Below are 16,622 nucleotides of genomic sequence, written 5' to 3'. Positions count from 1 at the left end.
TGAGTGGCGGAAGTGATGTCACACGTGGTGCATGAGGAATTGTGAGGGGCGGAAGTGGCTGTGGGAGTGGCCATGATGGGGGTGGAAGTGACATCATCAATCAGCGTAGGGGTGGTAGCTGCACCAGCCACATGGCTAATGGTGTCTGAGCAGTTCCAGAGGCCGGGGGAATCCACTGGAATGTTTGAGGAGTGCTGGTTATGGAGGTGGGTAGATAAAAGTTTGTTGTACTTAACAGTTTTGATGTTTGAGATGGAGTTGAAATACTGTTTGTTGAGAGTATGAATTCTCCTTAGGTTGTAGTACAGAGGGGGTCCTTTGCAATTCTGAGAGATTGTGGCCCTCAGCTGAGGCAGGGCTGACTGTAGATAAAGACCAGTTGGCTCATCAAATCTGCATCGACCCTCCAAAAAGCACCTCGCCTAAACCCAGGCCCCTACCCATATTTACCATTCACTTAACCTGCTGACCTTTGGACTGTGGAAGGAAAACCATGCAGAATTGGGGCGAAGAGTCCACAGAGAGAACCATCCAAGGCTCGAATCAAACCCAGGCCTCAGGCACTGTGAGACAGCTGTGCAAACCATCTAGCTACTGTACCACCCTTGTTTACCAGGCTTGTTTTCCCAAGAGTTTAGAACAACAAGAGGTGACTTGATTGAAGTGTATAAAATCTTGAATCGTCTTGAGAAGGTGGATGTTAAAAGTTTGCCTGTTGTAGGTGAGTCCAGAGCTAGGAGGTACTGCTTTAAAATCAGGGTTGCCTTTTAAAACAGAGATAAGAAATGTTTTCTCTCAGAGACCTGTGCAACTTTGGAACTCTCTCCTTCAGGGGGCAAGGTTTGCGAGGATATTTTTTAAGGCAGATGCAGATAGATTCTTATTAAGTAAGAGCAACAAGGTCATTGGGGTGGATGGGAATACAGAAGTTTGAAGCATAAATAGATCAGCTATGATTTTATTGAATTGTGAAGCAGACCTAAGGGACCAAGTGGTCTCCCCTACTTCTATTTTGTTTGTGTACATAGTGATCAGAATACAAAATATTAAGGATGATTTTTCATATTGATTGGCACTGATGATCCAGGAACCTCAACAGATCATCCATTGGATTTTAGGCACCATTACAGATTCGGATGCTTGATTAGCGAGAAGTTATTTGGTATTCCACAATGACTACCTGAAGTTGAAAGATAGAAAATTCAATGAATGAAAACTGCATGAAGACACATCCCTTTGATTAATGCTGAAAGTTTTCAGCTACCAAAAGAGTAGTTTGAAGTGATAACCCAGGGAGAGGCAGTTCCCATCTGTTATCTGTTCACGACTTCCAAAGTTCAAGCTACCAGACGAGTTATGAATTATTCATTTGATGAAAAAGTTCTTTTGATGAACTGATTGTTGAAAAGTGACTACATTTACAAGTTGACTGATGCCTGTATATATACTACATCCATAGCGGTGCAGTCGGAACTCCATTCCCTTTGGAACAAATTTTATTCCATTCCCTGATTTTAAGGTAAAGATTGCCCTGAGTATAAAATGATATTTTTTTGATAACAATGCAATCTGTGCTATACCAAGGGATTCAACAAGTTCCATGGAATACACATTACAAGATCAATTTCATAGGCAGACACATTCAAATGGAGTACAGGTCAAAGTTCAGATGACAACAACACAATGTCAATTCTCTGATGCTCTCTTCATCACTGGGAGTGTGAGTGCTGCAGTTTGGAATTTTTGGCTGTTTCAGTGTGCTAGTATCTTGGTATGATTTACATTAATATGTTGTCGTTAAGGTAGCTTCAGCACAAAAGGAGTAAAATACAGAGGAAGAGACGTTCTTGGCAAAAGACTCCAGAGATGCTTTGATTGTGACTACATTGAAAGAGGGAGGCGACTCCACTGGTGGTAGTTACAGTGGAGCTTCCCAGCTGTCTGTCATAGGGAAGATCATTCCAACTACCTTCTTCAATTTCCCCTTCCTACAGCTGAGGAAGTGCTTCTAATGTCACAAGTCAGTTTTCTCCCATCAGTTGGCATCATGCACATGATTATTTCTGCATTGAAAATCCAAGAAATATGAAAGGAATAGCACCAGGGAGGCGATGTCCTAATGGTATTATCACTACACTCTTAATCCAGAGAGGCAAAAGTGAGGACTGCAGACGCTGGAGATTAGAGTCAAGAGTGTGGTGCTGGAAAAGCACAGCAAGCCAGGCAGCATCCGAGGAGCAGGAAAATTGACATTTCGGGCAAAAGGCCTTCATTAGGAAGGGCTTTTGCCCAAAATGTCAATTGTCTTGCTCCTTGGATGCTGCCTGACCTGTTGTGCTTTTCCAGCACCACACTCTCGACTATTAATCCAGAGACCCAAGCAATGTTCCTAAGGACCGAGGTTTGTGTCCCACTATGGCAGATGGTGGAATTTGAATTCAATTAAAAACATGGAATTAAGACTCTAATGATGACCATTGTTGTGGAAAAAACCCCCATCTGGTTCACTAATACCCTTGAGGGAAGGAAACTGCCATCCTTGGCTGGTCTAAATGTGGTTCCAGACCTACAGCAATGTGTTTGACTCTCAACTGCCCTCTAGGCAATTAGGGATGGACAATAAATGTTGGCTGGGCCAGCAATGCTCTCACCCCATGAATGATCAAAAAATACAATGCTGGAAATGGACTTTTTGGAACTTACAAAAGCCTTTACCTCTATCAAATGTGAAAACTTATGGATTACACTCCTCAAATTTAGCTGCCCTCAGAAATTTGTCATCATCCTCCTTCTATTCCTGATGGTGTAATCCATTAATCCCAAGCTAATGGTTTGGGAGTGTGAGTTCAAGTCTCATCATGGCAGATAGTGACATTTGAATTCAAATTTCAATTCAATGGAATTGAATTCAATAAAACTGGACAATAGAAAGAAAGTTAGCTTAATGTCAATCATTATTGTCAATGGTTGTTAAAAACCCATCTAGTTTACAAATGCCCTGTACGGAAGGAAATCTGCCATACATACCTGGTCTGACTATGTTTGATTCTAGACTCACAGCAATGTAATTTATCCTTAACTGCACATTGGGCTAAAAGGAATGGAAAATAAATGTTGGTCTAGCGAGTGACACCACATGAAAGGTGTGATCCTTGCTGATAGAACCACCACAAATCTGATCTCAGGGAAGGTGATTCCAATGCACCAACCCTCCCCTCCTCACAGCAAATACAGAACCTCGCTTCCAGCAAAGTACCCACATGCAAGAAGAGAATCTGTAGAAAAGTGGGAACACTGTTAAACCTACATTTCCTTCAATCCCAACTCAAAACCATTCCAATTTCCGTCACTGAGCTTCAGCAACCAGATGACACAAGCTTGGGTGCTTATTCAGACACTGAGCTTAATGGTCATTGTTAGTTCCTTCACCAAAACGTATGAAATAAACCAACCTTTCGTTAAACATCTAGAAAATTAAATTCCTATTTCAACCATCTCCCAAACAGCATGTAAAATCAGTGGTGAGACTCTGGAAATTGGGGATTAATTTCTAGATTTTAACATCAATGACAAAACTCAACACTAGCTTCAAATTGCCAGTTTTTGATTGACTAAGGAATCTCAAGCTAGATATACTTTGGAGACTTAGGCAGCCTGAGTTACAGCCAACACTTCGAAACACCAGAGGGGTGGCTCCTGTGGAGACAGCTTCTAAATTCAGCAGTGGGAGAGGCAGTGAGACAACTGTCCAGAGGACTCGACATTGAGTTCTCCAATTTCAAATACCCTCTCTTCCCATCCCCCGACTCTTTTTCCAGCTCCTCCTCCCCAATTCTTATGACTGGCCCTTCCTTCCAGCTACCAACTGGACTCATTCCTCCTATCAACCAACCAGGTCATGCCCTTTACCTATGTCCACCTATCCCCATCACACCACCCTGCTCTTCTCTCAACCCAAAACTGTCCTCCAATCCCCCCATCCCTTTTATCTGCAGCTCCCCTTACACCAAAGGGGTGTCCTGAAGAAGGGTCACACCTGAAATGTTGACATCCACGTCCTGATGCTGCCTGGCTTGCTGTGTTCTTCCCGCTTCCTGCCTGTCTACCTTGGATTCCAGCATCTCCAGCTTTTTTTTTGTCTCAGACTACAGTAAGGCAACTTGCCCAACTTTGAGGTACTAGGCAGTCAAACCAGCTCAACTGGGCAGGATGTATCATTGCCAGACTCAGTGACTGATTGAGAGAGGAGGAAGTTGGGGGTGATGATTGAAAGGGTAAAAACAATTACTGCAGATGCTGGAAACCAGATTTTGGATTAGTGGTGCTGGAAGAGCACAGCAGATCAGGCAGCATCCGAGGAGCAGCAAAATCAAAGCCAATATGTTCCGTACCAACCATCGTCCTAATTTGCAAATCAGACACAACTCAGAACCAGCTCAGCACCCCCTTCACAATGTCACCCCCCCCCCAGTGCTTAGGTCTCAACACAACTTGAGGCCTTGTGTGTGTGTCATTCTTCCACAGTGGTGCTGCCAAATTCTGAACAGCTGCTGGACATTGATGAATAAACAGTTTTCTATGGGTGGGACTCCAGCCGCAGGATCCTTGATCCCTGGGCGAGGCTCACAGCTGGCTGTTAAGTGCCCGATTGGCATAAAATATGATGGACTTTCTCAAAGAGGCAACCTTGACATCTCAGCAGATCTCTAGCTGACAACCAAGAACCCTATTGCCTCCACCCACATTATCCTGCTCATTAATTCTTCTCTCTCTCTCCACAGACGCTGCCTGACCTGCTAAATATTTTTAGTGTTTTCTGCTTTATTCTAAAAAAAATGCTGTATGTTTACTTTCTCTTTCCTTTTTCTTCCTCCCTTAATAAATTGGTTTCCATAGAAACATGAGCAGGAATAGGCTTTTCGGCCCTGGAAGCCCATACTGCCAGTCAATTTGACTGTGGCTGATCCTCTTTCTCAAAACCTTATTCCTGCTTTGCTCCATACCCCTTGATGTCTTTTAAGGCTAAAAAAAAACCTTTCTTTTAAAGTACACTTAATCCCAAATCAAGACATTAGAATGTTGTAGTTTGTTACTTCCACCTCAGCAGGATACCATGACGCTTCTTATTCAGAATAAAAGCACTGAATAACATAATTTTGTGGTTAGAGCTTCAACATATGGGAAGAGAATTATAATTCTTCACTTGATTTCATTGGAAAACAATAAGTTGGAAAAAGGACACGATACAATTCTTTGAAGAGTTCAGAGAGATGATTCTGGTTGGTTTGTTTGCTTTTATCAGTCAGCACTTGTAAAAACATTTCCCAACTCAATGCTCAAATATATGATTGAGAATTATACAATACAAGCACAGTGATGAATAACAGAGTTCCCTGCATCACTCTGCTGCTATAACCATGGACAAGTTTTTGACAGTGAATTGGCTGAATAGTGTCAGCTCGAATGCTCTAAGAAAGTCTTAAGCTGTCTCTTGAGCAAGTCGTGGTGATCTCTTGCAGTTTCCCATGATTGCCTAACATTCACTCATTCCTCAAACAAGTTAGCTGGTTGGAGTTTGAGACTGTGTCTGTGTTCATTCTGTTGCAGGATTTTACCTTGTGTTCTATCCCAACCGAGGTATTCAAAGGCTTAAGGTGCTAATTATACTGGTTTTCAGTTAAAAACAATCACTCAAATAACTCTGTCATCCTTTCCTTTTTCTCTTCCTTTCAGGCATTAAGAAATGCAAGTCATTCTAATGTAGAGTCACTGGACTCGAAACTGACTCTGCTTTCTTCCCACAGATATTACTAAACCTGCTGAGTTTTGCCAGCAATTTCTGGTTTTGTTACTCAAACAACACACCGACGCTAATTGAGATCAGGAAAGACAGATACATTTATTAGGGCATAGATGTTTGTGACTGACGGTTTCTTGTTTAAAATATCTAATAGTTAACTCCTTGAATGAAAGGGAGTGAGATGGTGTGTCCTGGTTGCTAGGCATTCTGATGATCACAAATGTATTTCTTTTGAATGTATTCATATTAGTGTCCAGAACAAATTCTCTCCCCAAAGTCTGTTTATAGAAGTAAACTCTTAGCGTACAAAACCAAACTCCACCCTTGTCTCTTGATCATGACAGTAAAGTTGAGCCTACACTCTGCTTCTGCAGGAAGAAGAGTGGCGCTCTCTCAATGTGGCTGAGCTTTAATAATGGATTGCCTTCATCACAAGTCAAACATTTCTAAGCAGCTCATAGTTCAAAGCACGTATCAGAGAACCCTATTCTCCAAGGGATCCAGTCCATTTTATGTATGTTTCTTTTCTCATCAAAGGGATTATACTGTAATACATTTAAGGAAGATTAGAACTTTTTTTCCTCTCATTCTGCAGTTAATAATTACATGCCATTTCGTTCATTTTTTAAAAAAAACACAATTATTTTTGTTCTTCTATTTACAAATGCTTATATATTCATACAATTCCCTACAATGATTTTTTTTGTTTAAAAGGGCTGGCATTATTTCTGCAATCTCATATTTTTGACTCTCCTCTGAGACCATTAGAACCATTTTATTCTTTCTCTCTTTGATATGTAAATCAGGAGATTCCTTTTATATGGAGGACACTGGAACAGAGCCAAACAATACAAAGTGGACATCCTGTCAGTGCAGGAGATCTGCTCTGTGAAGTGGTACAAAGGGAAGCTGGATTCAGAATTTTTTTTTCCTCTTTGGCTTACCTTCAAAGAAAAGACATTTCACTCAGTGGAAGGCGTAATCGATGCTTGCAAATAAAGACAAATATTTGACCATTTATAAAGGTTTACTGCAAATTAGAATATTATTTGGTTAATTTGAAGGCGAAACATTAGACACAAAGAAAATATGACAGAGCTCACATATTTACCCTCAAAACCAAACAAAATGATTGCTTCCAGTAACAGCTGGACTAGCAACGGTTATCACGATAGTTAATTTCAACAAAGTACAATAATTGCAAAACTGAACAGTGTAGAAGAATTTCTTTTTGAAAAAGTTAAAAATTAGACAATTGATAAAGGATTTGGTTGTGAAAGTAGTGGAATTATGTTTTAACGATTATATTCACTTTCTGTGGCACTGACAGATTGGTAGCAGAATGAATCACTGAATGCAAGTCTGCACTAATAGTCATCAAAGTTAAATAACAATATGGAAGTATCAAAGAGTGGTTAAATTCTTACATGGCAGGAAAGACTTCCTCATCAACAATAAAAAAGTCATTTATTAAAATGAGCCAGACAACCATCTATTTCAATTAATAGCATTTGGTCACTACAAGGAAAATCTGTCTTTAATCAATGTTGTAGCCAAAAGCTTAAATGAACATACCATATAACATTTTTAATTGGCTTGAAAAACAATCAACTTCATTCACAGCTGATCTATTACAGTAGAAAAAAAGATTCATGAAAACCATTTATTTAAAAGTAATGTAAAATTGCAAAAATGTCAGGAACACAACAGTCATGAAAAGTTTTGTTGGTTATTTTATCAAAAATGATCAACACTGAAAGTAACAAGGGAGAAATTAGATCTTTGTAAACACGGAGCAGTGGAATGTCTGACGACTGTTAGAATCGCTTTTTATGAAAGAGACAGGGAAACGTTTTCAAAAGAAAATGAAAAGAATGGGAATTTGGTGTAAGTAATCTTTCACAGAGCATAGGCATGATGGACTGAATAAACTCCATCTGCGAATCTCCACCTACAGCAACTCATTTTCTGCATCTCTGTCAATCAATATGACTTTAATCCATGCTCAATAATAGTGTATGCTGTACCTAAAAAATATTTTCAATAATTAAATCCATATTATTAACGTGTTGAAAGATATACTTATTGGGAGTGATTAAGCATTTGCTCTTATGACACTGCACGCTGAGTATTTTAAGCATTGGTCTTTTACAATTAAAAAGCATGGCATTTTAAAATATATAATATATTTTTAAAACAGTTCAGCAACATCTCAAGACTTTTGCAAATAAAGCACAAAAGTACTTGAAGCACCAATTTTGTGAACATGCACATATTAAATTTACATTACATATTTATTCCAAATATTATTTATTTGTAAACACATAATGAGTCATTTCCATGAAATATTGAATCTGATCATCAAACCCCAGTATAATATGAAGTGATAAATAGACTGGAATTTAATAGAAATTAAATGTCACACAAATTTACAAATAAAATCAATGAAAAGTTTTGTAAGTCGCCATACCACTGAGCCTGTATTAATCACATAAGTCATAGATAAGAAGAAAAAAAAGTAAAAATTAAGGCAGAGTTCACCTCAGATCAACTTCAGTTCGGGGAAAGCCGATTGTAAGTTGTAGGTAGCAGATTTTCTTTTAGAAAAGAGTGTGACATTTAATAATGAATTTGATTCTTCCCAATTAATATTGAACTGTTCAACGTGGAATTAGGTTGATGTGAAATTATGCAGTTGGATCCCTTGTAGTGGGCCTATATTTGTGTCCAATTAGTATGCTAATAATCTGAATTATGTTCTATACTGCTCTGTCATATCACCTAGAGGGTTTTTAAAATTATAAAATAATGAGAATAAACAAGCCCATGCTGATGTTCAGTTTGCCCCCACACATTCTAATTACCTACTGATGGCACGTTAGGGAATTACCACAACACCAGCAGAAAGCTTCTTACATATTTTCTTAAGGGAAGAATCTGTTCCTTTTCTTTTACACTGCCATATAACAGCAGACTGCAACCAGAAAGTCAACTTTTCAATGACAAACGTTAATGAATTTTGATAACTTTCGGAAGATTAAAATACCTATTTGTTCTCTTTGTTAAGATATCTATCTGTTACACCAGCAACTAAATTTATAATATTACATGCCTCTGTTAATGACTTACCTTGAATGTGTCATTTATTTGTTGAAAATAAACTCCATTAATTTACAGACCAGACCTTCATTAAGCATGTAAATGCAGATTTATAATCCAATTCAAACATTTACACTACATATTTATATGAACCTAAAATCAGCAAATTAATGGCAATGATTCACACCTTTCCAAATACTAATCCATTTACTGTATGTTTAAGTAAGGCTTCTTAGCTGACCAGATATTGTAGCATAATTGTATGATATACAGACTGAATCTCTTCTGGGATCCTTACAATGTGCTGCTTTGTAATCTAACAAATAATTAAAAAAAAAATAATTTTTAGGTTACCAATTTTATAACAGAGGTTCAAAATAAGAGCACAAGTGTTTTTGAAACTGCCAAATGGTATGGGCTGAATGTTAAGTGTATAACCTAAATATGTGATTGAAACTCTAGAATATTCCTCTTTGAGTTCAGGACTTTAAATGAAGAGGATAGCCAATTTAGAATTTTATTAAAGACAATCACCATACTGCTCATCATATTAACCATACAAAAAGAGAAAAAAAATAATAAAGCAGACACTTTATTGAATTATTTATTCAATACACGGCTACTTGGATATAGTTTATGTGTGCTTTTATTTTAAAGCGAGTGGAATTTTGCTAACTCCCTCGAGATCTGTGCTAAACTGGATATATTCGGAACCTGATGAAAAAAAGCACTAATGAATACCATAAAGAGAAACAACTATGTCAAGTTTAATTGCTATAATGATGCACAAAGAGGACAAAATTATAGAAAAATTACAGTGTCAAATTTTTGAACTAATCTTTTGAGGCATTTTGTCAGAAATGCAGTTTGTTTTAATTAACAGCAATTATTTTACAATCTCTGTCTCTTTGTAACTAGTTGGGGACGGCAACATTCTTACAAAGATGGTAAGTGCACTTCCTGTCATCACATGAGTTTAAGTTCTTTTGTCAAAGGTTAATTATCCAGGGTATGTCAATCCGATGCAATTATAGACAATAGAACAGAAATGATTTGAATGTGTTTTGATGAGTTTTCATACCCATGTAGATCTGAAACGATTAGTGTCTACAGAAGCAAGTAAATATCACTCTCGCTCTCTAACAGAGGAGCACCAACTGTTGTTGGTGATTTATTAGTTCAACAGAGTCCTAATGACCCCTTCTAATGTGATTCTACAAAGTGAGTAAAGTGTAGCCAGATCTGATTCTCTCACTCTGCTCCTTGCACAGTTTAATTTAAAGCCAGAAGCAGAACAGTCTCTAAGTCATTTATCTTTAGAGTTGATGTAAACATACTGAACAAATTTGTTACCTCCATTTACTGCAGGATGATTACAGATTTGCTGCAATGAGGCAACATGATCCCCTGTATTTTGCTTAAATATCTTTAAATCCTTAACAGAAACTGTGAAACGTTTAAACATGCGATGAAGTTCCATTTCCATTGTGGTTCAAAACGTAACTTCGGGTAAAATGAGACCAAAAAATGAACTGTTTTATTGAAACAACGAAAAGTCATAACTTAGTTGTAGCAAATGTCCACTGTATTCTACTAATGTCATCTGTGTCCATATAACTTTAGAAGCTCAGAAAAAGAAACAAAGTTAATTTTAAAAAGATGGAAAACTTATTCTTGCACTCAGTAATGATTGATGGAAAATTTTCTGTTTTTTGCCAAACATTACTGTCAAACAACAATCCTTTGGGTGCTTTTTCCCATTTAAACAAAAAACACTTTTCAAAAAACAGTCAGCAACAGTATAAGATTTTTGGTTTTGTTTCAAATAAATGTGACCATTATATCGAAGATTTCAAGACTAAAGATGACAGTACTTCAATGTTCCTTGTGCACAGAATGCAATAATGTGGAGTAGTGGTTGAACAGAACCAAACAATAATGTCAAACCTCAGTGCTAGTAACTACAAGAGCTAATTGTGTATTTTGCTGGCAAACTAAAAATGTTTTATGCTGACTGTTGACGAAGTCTGAGCACAGAACTTTAGAACTGTATTATTTTCAGGAAATGTGGAAATACATTGAAGTGCTGAAATATCTATATATGGCTGTATTAGAAAATAGATTCATCCGACCAATTTTTTTAGATTAGATTAGATTACTTTACAGTGTGGAAACAGGCCCTTCGGCCCAACAAGTCCACACCGACCCGCCGAAGCGTAACCCACCCATACCCCTACATTTACCCCTTACCTAACACTACGGGCAATTTAGCATGGCCAATTCACCTGACCTGCACATCTTTGGACTGTGGGAGGAAACCGGAGCACCCAGAGGAAACCCACGCAGACACGGGGAGAACGTGCAAACTCCACACAGTCAGTCGCCTGAGGCGGGAATTGAACCCGGGTCTCTGGCGCTGCGAGGCAGCAGTGCTAACCACTGTGCCACCGTACCGCCCATTTGGGATCATGTTCAGCAAGATTCCCAGACCAAGAAAGTGAGAGAGAAAGGGCTGAGAGGAAAAGGGCACAGGGTAATCAGTCGGGAGGAATTGAAAAACAAACAAAAATTCATACTGACATGGACCATAGCCAATTTATTTAGCCTTTCAACAATGCAAATAATTACAATCTGCATTACTCAACTATGATAACCGCCACATTACAATTTATACGATTCTCAACAACTGGATCATTGGGATGTATTGCACTGTTAAGAAGTGGTGGAACATCAGCACCATTCACAATGGGAGAGGTATATCAAAGTCAAGAAGATGGTGTGAGAAAGGGATCATACAGAAACATGACAATGTAGATTGGTCACTCCTAATAGAAACCATCAATTTTCACTTCCAATAAAATTGATGGAAGTATCAAATAACTAGCTTTTATAATGGACTTCCATTTGGCTGTATCAGTGTTTTTCTCCAGAAAATAATCAGGAAATTAACTCCATTGTATGGACTTTGCTATACCTTAAAATTGAAAATGTGTTGCTGGAAAAGCGCAGCAGGTCAGGCAGCATCCAAGGAGCAGGAGAATCGACGTTTTGGGCATGAGCCCTTCTTCAGGAATGATTCCTGAAGAAGGGCTCATGCCCGAAACGTCGATTCTCCTGCTCCTTGGATGCTGCCTGACCTGCTGTGCTTTTCCAGCAACACATTTTCAGCTCTGATCTCCAGCATCTGCAGTCCTCACTTACTCCTATACCTTAAAAATCCAATCTATGAAGTAACTCTGGGGGATTTTCACTTCCTTGATGGTACAGACCCACATGGTAAATTTTACTTTGCAAAGATTAGGGTCAATGGCAGAGAAGACAGTTTTAAATTGGATACCTCAGCAGATGCATTGATCCTTTCAGATTCTTTCTCAACATTGAGATCAAGAATCCTCAGACCATCTTTTAGGAAAATATTCAGGAACTGAAAAAATTCGAGTAAGAGGCCAGAAGCTACACTTCACTCTGATGGAAGAGAAATTACAGACATCTTGTACATAATTCCTAATAATTACGACTAACAGAAGTTGCTCCTGCAGCTTTAGACAATCTTTGGTTCGCAGACACCAAAGATATTTCCATCCTTGCATTGCACGAGAGTGAGGCAGACCCTTTATTATGTTTCAAATAGATATTGGAAATGACAGGAAAATAAAGTGCCAAAAGAGGTGATGGCCAGCTGCAAGAGACCATTTCAGAAAGTAGCTTGCTCTTGCAGAATATAGTTATAAACAGGGAAACCTACATAAGGATCATTTGGACACTCAAACCTGAAACTTCATTCCTTCCTGTGTCTTAGGATTCAGGATTGCTGTTCATGAAAACACAGCCTCCTCTCCTGAGGAGAATCAATTCTTTTTTGAAGAAGATGAAGAAGTAAAGTTGTCTATTCATTGTGCCAAACATCCCCAGGAGATACTGTACCAGCAATTGCAATCACTTTTCAATGAAGTCCCTTCGGCACTAGATAGTCAGATCTCTGTCTGAAAGCAGGGAGGTAATGCTCTCTTAGTTCAATTTGAAATGACTGAATTGTCTTCAGCCAGTAAAGCAACTGCAGAATCTGAGATATCAAGACTGATGGAGTTAGAAGGAAATCTCCAGTCAGGCAGGGAAAAGGTCTGAGAGCTTCAAAACAAAGTTAGGGACACTCAGTTTTCAGACAGGGTGGGTGATGCCACACATACACAGGCAGAAGCCAATTGTACGAGACAAATCTTTACAATCGTGCACAGAGAATCTCAACATAAGCTTGAGATATATTTAGAAAAAAACTGAAATCCGCAGAACAACCCCATCCAGAAGTGCAGCGGCATCTAATAACTCTGCAGAAAGAGATCCTTGAGTTCAAAGTGCCTCATGTCAATGTTCGATGTAAAGAAATTCTTGATCTACATAGATGGCAATTACAGGCTATGGGAGACGAAACAATATCCGCAAGCCTTGGAAGAACTCAAGTGCCTTTGCAACACTTTCCAGTCTTTTGTGCCTTGACAGACCAGTTTCCAACTGCCTTCTGACTTCTCTTCAAGAATGTGTATGTGTTCTCCTGCTGTTTGATTGGTGCACTAGCACATTAGTGATGTGATGTGACCATGAGGTGACAGCTCCTGATGACCAATGCAAAAATATGAATGTAGGAGCTGTGAAGCCAAATCATGGAAAATATGATTTACAGAAGAAGGCTGCAAGACTTGAATGATCAAAGCCTCTTAAAAGGAAGGCAAGAAAGTAAAATTCTCCTTGTCCTTACTTTCTACCTATCTTGCTCTGTGATTGAATTGATTTCTCTTTCTGTAGGTAATAATATTGCATAAACTTTTGCTGTGTTGTGGGGCGATTGAGGTGCAGACATAGACATCTCAGGGATTCTGTGAGAAAGTAGGATAGTACATTGGACTACAGGATAAACTGCCAAAGCAGGATAATAGTGTGATATTCTGACTTGTAGGCCTCTTTCCATACGCACTCCCTGTCATTAATAAGAGACTGAAGATTCTTGTTCGCTCCCTCTCCAGTGCTTCTTTTATTACAGCTGGTCCTCCCTCATCAAATATGAGCAGCACGATGGCTCAGTGGTCAGCACTGCTGCCTCACAGCACCAGGGACCCAGACTCAACCCCACCCTTGGGCGACTGTCTGTGTGGAGTTTGCACATTCTCCCGGTGTCTGTGTGAGTTTCCTCCGGGTGCTCCGGTTTACCCCCACAGATGTGGAGACCAACAATATCTCATCACTGAGCAGACAGATACATGTTTAACTCTTCTGAAAAGAATTCCATTATGTTGAATCCTCCAAATGTTAAGGATGTAGGATGTTTATTTGTAACCATTCCTTCTGCACGATGGATATCTGAGTTTGAAAGGAAATACAAAACATCTGGGAAGGGATTCAGTTGTATTGACCTTAGCGTGATTACTCATTTATTAAACTCTTTCCACTTGTTGCTAACACTTGGATTTTCATTGTCATTCCATGTTATTGCCCAGCATCAACACTGAAAATAATGGGCTTTCTAACTAGAACACTTCTAACTGAGATATCTGAAGGATAAATAACTAAGCCAATGGTAAGAGGTCAGCTGCAAGCATATGACATCATGTCACTGATTATTTATTTAGGATTTTTCATCAGCACCTCAAAGAATACTACAGATGATTGCTTGCGAAATGTGGTAGATCTGGCAGCTAATTTGTGCAGAGAGAGATCAACCAGTTCATAAGACACAGAGCAGCAATAGCCCATTCAGCCGATCAAACCTGCACTGTCATTCATTCCTGATCGCATAGTTGTCTTAATTCTACTTTCCTGTTTTCCCCCTGCCCCTTCCCATCTCCCCCCACAACATTTGAGACCCGTGATTAATCAAAAGTCTTTCTAAATCTGAAACATGAGCAAAGATTGTGAGAGAAACTCAGCAGCTTTGGCAACATCTGTGGGAAGAAAGTAGAGTTAAAGCTTTGAGTCCAGTGACCCTTCATCAAAACTTGTTTTGCTTCATTATCTATCTAAATCTGACTCGAAACACAATGCTAATGATTCAGATCATCTATTTGCTAGTGATACTGGTTATTACTCAAATAGTGCTATAGGTGTTTTAATTACTTGGACCTGAAAGAGCAGATAACACCTCAGTCTAAGATCTCACCTGAAAGACAGCATCACCAACAGTGCAACACTCGCTCAGTCCTGCTCGGGAATGTCAGTCTAGATTTTGCGCTTGAATCTCAGAGTAGGAGTTGAACCTACTCAATAGGCCAAATGGCCTCTTTCTGCACTGTCAGGATTCGATCAGTTTGGATGGGATTAGATCAGAATGGCATCATGATCAGCGCAGATGTGGTGGGCCATAGGGCCTGTTCCTGAGCTGTCCTGTTCTATGTTCTACGAAGACCTTAGTCCCCATGGGCAATGGATATTCCTGCTCTCTAATCATAATGTGGCATGGTTCCTGAGCTGCAATTTCACACTGTCAGTGACATTGCACACCGGATGGTAGGTCTGTGGCTGGTGTATCCATTATGACTGTAACAATTTTCTGGACAGCCATGTCAATCATGTAAATTAAGGTAAGGTGTATATAAGTTGTGTGGTAAGGTGGGAGGACAGCATGTATAGATGGAGGTCACTCATTCAAATTCATTGCCTACCTTGTTAAAAGATAGGCTTTAGTGTCTTAAGGCACTGTGGTAGTGTTTCTATATCTGGGTCAGAAGGTCCTAATTCAAGTCCTATCTGCTACAGAGGTGTGTCACAACATATTCAAACAGGTTAATATATTCAAACTTTTTTTATAAGTATCACTTGTTGACATGAGGCATGAGGTGACTGTCTGGGTGGAGTTTGCACGTTATCTGCGTGGATTTCTGCTGGGTGCTCCAGTTTCCTCTCATAGTCCGAAGATGTGCAGGTTAGGTGCACTGGTCTCGTGAAATAATCTGTAGAGTTTAGGGATGTGCAGGTCAGGTGGATTAGCCATGGGAAATATGGGGTCTGGGTGAGATGCTCTTCTGGAAGGTTGGTGCAGAATTGATGGGCCAAATGGCCTTTATCCGCACTGTAGGGGTTTTATGATTCGGGGACTTAGGAATTGGAAAAACAGCCAGTTTTTCCAGTTCAGATCAGGAGCCTGAAATTCCATCAATGCAGACAGTAATTTACTGGAAAAGTAGGTGAGGAGGACCACTGGAAAAAATATCCTAAATATCCCATGACAAAACAGCTGTAGCTAAGACCTATTTAGGTTTCCATAGGGTTTTATAAAATCAAACTAGAGAACTTTGTTATTTGAAATGGAGTGTGGCCAAATGTACCATTGGTTACATTTTTCTCGGTGACTAGCCCTGACTATTTAATGATATGGAGTCATAGTGATGTACAGCCGGGAAACAGACCCTTCAGTCCAACTCATCCATGCCAATCAGATATCCTAAATTAATCTAGTCCCATTTGCCAGCATTTGGTCCATATCTCTCTAAACCCTTCCTATTCATATATCCATTCAGATGCCTTTTAAATGCTGTAATTGTACCAAACTCCACCACTTCTTCTGGCAGTTCATTCCACACATGCACCACCCTCTGCGTGACAAAGTTGACACTTAGGTCCCTTTTAAATCTTTCCCCTCACACCCTAAACCTCTGCCCTAGAGTAACAAAAACAGAAATTGCTAAAAAAGCTCAGCAGGTCTGGCAGCAACTATGAAGAGAAATCCAAATTAACC

This window comes from Chiloscyllium plagiosum, chromosome 15 (genome assembly GCF_004010195.1).
Source record: "Chiloscyllium plagiosum isolate BGI_BamShark_2017 chromosome 15, ASM401019v2, whole genome shotgun sequence".
NCBI classification, from domain to species: domain Eukaryota; kingdom Metazoa; phylum Chordata; class Chondrichthyes; order Orectolobiformes; family Hemiscylliidae; genus Chiloscyllium; species Chiloscyllium plagiosum.
This window is presented reverse-complemented; position numbering follows the sequence as displayed.